The following is a 3550-nucleotide window of genomic DNA, read 5'->3' as shown; positions in this document are numbered from 1 at the left end:
TTTTTCCGCAACTAGTGCTACAAATTTTTACCATCTCGCGGAATTACGTAAATATTAACAAAGCGGATTCGACACGTTTAACTATTAACTTGCTGGCAACTAAATTTACATTATTTTAAAAGGCGGCCAAGAGGCAATAAGCAACAAATCCACATAAAGCTTTTTGTTGTAACTCAATTAATGTAAATAAAAACCGGAATATAATGGTTCTTTTGCTAGATTTGCAATTACTCATTTCTTCCGATTCATCTGTTGTTCTTCACCAGTATGTACGTGTCTACGAGAACACCGCTGGCTGGAGACAGGATGGACTGATTTTCTGCCTGAAAACCGAAATCTCGAATGATGAAATGATGTTCAAAATCTTTCAAGCTGTAAGCCATGAACAGTGCGTAGGAGCGTCCAACTTTACATTAACGTGTGTTTGGAGTGTTTTTTTTCTGTTTAACTCCGCCAACAAACAATATCTAACAAATCATTCTTAATGCCGAAAGCAACATATTTCATGATATTACAACTGCTAGCTCAGAAGATTTCTATGTATACTTACAATCAACAATATTTGAAATAACACATTGGAGTCGTATTGCACTTGATTTCACCAGTTTTAACACCATGACGTAGTATGTCTGTTAATGATTCTATTTTGTCTCTTGGGGTAGTTTTCTATCTCATTTTTGTTTGGTTATAAAATTTTACTTAGTGATTTAGTTTTTGTTGTGTTACTACCATGGAAAACGTTTATTTGATTTATTGAATTAACCCCAGTTTCCCTTCGACGACAGGCGCTTTGCTTTTCCCACAAAAAACTTTAACGTGTCACTTTCAAATGAGATTTTTAGTATTAATGAATTACCTCCGATTTTGTTGCTGACTGGCGCTTACAAGTACGACCAATATTGACCTCTGGATTCTTCTGCCAAATCTGACTCAACGATGGTTTTTATTTTTTTTTTTTTTTTCTAAATCCGCCATCAGACAAGTCAACGCTCATCTCGAAGTAGTTTTTACCTTTGAAATAGATCCAGGTCCTAGTTTTGTTTTTAAACAGTGAATTAATTTGCGGGGGGAAACACACCCATTAACCATGAAACCACAATTAATGATCGATCTATGGCTTTATTCAAAATTCTGAGACGATTATCAGCTGCATTACAATCTTTTTGAAAATTATGGCATAAAGTGCACGCCAACTTAAATTCCCGTCGATCTCATTGAAAGCCATGACGCGGGGCGTAGCCTTGTTTATGAACATATTAATAGGAAAAACATAATGTCGAAATATCTCTAGCGCTCATTTATGGCTTGCAAATATCATTCAATTTTCCTTAAATTAAACTGTAGCTTAGTTTCTATTAGTTTATAATCGGCCAAATGGAAACTAAATAAGCCTGAACTGAATTGACGTATCAGCAAAATACATTTGTCGCCAATAGACTTGGTAAAAATCTAATTCACCTCATTAATAATTTAAAGCTATTATCGGTTATTTCTTATCGATATGTAGATTAACAAATCTGTTCTTATTGATACATTATTTGATCGTATATCCCACCGTTTATAGTCTTGTTTAACTTTCCATAGGGGAGAACGTATCTTCCGTATAAAAGAAAATTACTCAGTGTACAGATCGAGACAGCAATTTGCTCAATACATCATAACGATTCCTTAAAACAGGAATAATTTTCCAAATTCAACATGATCGAAAATAATTTTTTTAATTATATTTTACAACTTTGCCTCTTGTTTTCGATTCCATTCAATAATCTATACATCTAATCTTCCGATAAATTAATAGTTTCACTCGTTAACCAGTCAGTTGTTGCACCGCCGGCTACAAACAGTACTCTGTCCTTGACTGTCAAAATTCTTTGCAATGATTTGGTGACGTTGAATTCACCAATATCGATTTTCATCACCGAGAGATGGAAAGCAAAGAAGTTTCTTCTTTCTCTCCATTTTTAAAAGTCTAACTTGCCAGCAGAATAAATCTTGATTACACAGGCAGAACGGTACTTGTACGGAAATATGAGCTTCGTTGATTCAGAGTCCACGATTGGCTGATCAATAGGCCGGTTACTTGAGGAGATATCCGCCAGATGTGGATCGGGTATGAGTTGTACACAAGACTTGCCTCAAAGGGTCGGGAATACACGGGCAAAAAACCAGTCCTGTTTCTCTCTGCCCTCTGTCAGGAGCTAACAAACGTTCCATGGATCCAACGACTTGCGCTTTTCTTTTTTTTTGAGAAGAACTTCAACTTTCGTCGTCTCGTACGCTGCTCTTCAGCTCCTTCGTTTCTGTTGTTCATCTTTTTTTTTTGACAGTTACTGTACAGTCCAGAACCATCCTCTGGTTCTTGCGGAACCTGTTCCCACCTCTCTCGCTGCTTTTTTTTCTTCCTGCTTTACCGATAACGAACTTCTTCTTTGGCTGATTCCACTAGACGTTCTTTTCTGCTCTTGTGGGAGCGCTTTTGGATCCTTCTTTCTCCTGAAGTCTCCGCGTCGAAAGTCTTCGTAATACAAAGAACTGATGGCCTCAGAAATGGCCCTTCCCGTTGTGGACTGCGACCGGCTTTGGACGAAGCAATCGGGTTCAGGGAAAGGTTGTGGCGAATGCTGTTTTTCTTCGCAGCCAGTTTCCTTGTGTTTCTGAAAGTATAGGGTAGTGAAGTAAGAATATAGTTGTAAATGTCACTCAAAATGAGTTTTCTTCTGGCGAGCTTAGAATTGCTTCAGCGATCAGACCGATGTATACTGGCTCGGTTTTCTCTTCGTCAGAATAAGGTGCGAATCGGAATTGACTAAAGCGTTCTTTCCAGAATGATGGATAACTGGACTTCCGAAGGAGCCGCACATAGGCCAAATTGGTGGACTTGTCGCCTTCAAAACATGATCCATTGCCGATGGCCCGAATGGGGAAGAATATGGCCCCCATACCGACCAGAAATGACGAGAAAGATGCATTTGGCTGGGTTGCCCAGGTCTCCACTGGATATCACATCTCTCTCTTCATCGACTTCACAGGATGGCGACTTTGGAGTTGAGACTGGCGAGAAGGCGGATCCACTCACTTCTGTTGACGAGATCATGATTCTAATGGATCTCAAATGTTGACTGGTGCTGTTTCTTGTGTTGAGTCTGTTAAATTGTTGTTGGTCGCCTCGATGTTGCTTGCTTTTTGTATTGAGTGCAATTGTTGTATTGTGATTTGATTGGCTGGCAGTGTATCAAGATCTCGACTGAATAATGCTAATGCTACTGGTCGGTATTGCATTTTGTGTGGCGGTTCCAACGTACACTAATTCCTATCCCCGCTAAGACATCGATATGGTCACGTAGCATCAAAACAATTCTTCCCGTCAAAGACAGAGAGCCGTTTCCGTGTTCGTGTAAACATTTCGATCGAAGAAGCCCCAACGCCGCGCGCCTCCAAGGAAAGGAACGCGGGATATTAAGGAACGAGACGATGAAATTTCGTTTAAACATCCACGCCCCTAATTGTTTGCACTGGTCGCTAGCAAGGGTGATACAACACGTATACTATG

The 3550-nt window shown here is 39.4% G+C and overlaps 2 pseudogenes; both read right to left on the bottom strand.

Annotated features, from left to right (window-relative positions):
* LOC138053172 (uncharacterized) overlaps window positions 1-1916 on the bottom strand; it is a 15359-nt pseudogene extending 13443 nt beyond the window's left edge.
* An 80-nt stretch (window positions 1917-1996) lies between these two features.
* On the bottom strand, window positions 1997-3130 carry LOC138053171 (forkhead box C1-A-like; annotated as a pseudogene).
* Window positions 3131-3550: the final 420 nt, after the last annotated feature.

This window comes from Montipora capricornis, chromosome 6 (genome assembly GCF_036669925.1).
Source record: "Montipora capricornis isolate CH-2021 chromosome 6, ASM3666992v2, whole genome shotgun sequence".
Lineage (NCBI taxonomy): Eukaryota > Metazoa > Cnidaria > Anthozoa > Scleractinia > Acroporidae > Montipora > Montipora capricornis.
The sequence above is the reverse complement of the archived record's forward strand: the minus strand, read 5'-3'. Positions and strand labels throughout refer to the sequence as shown.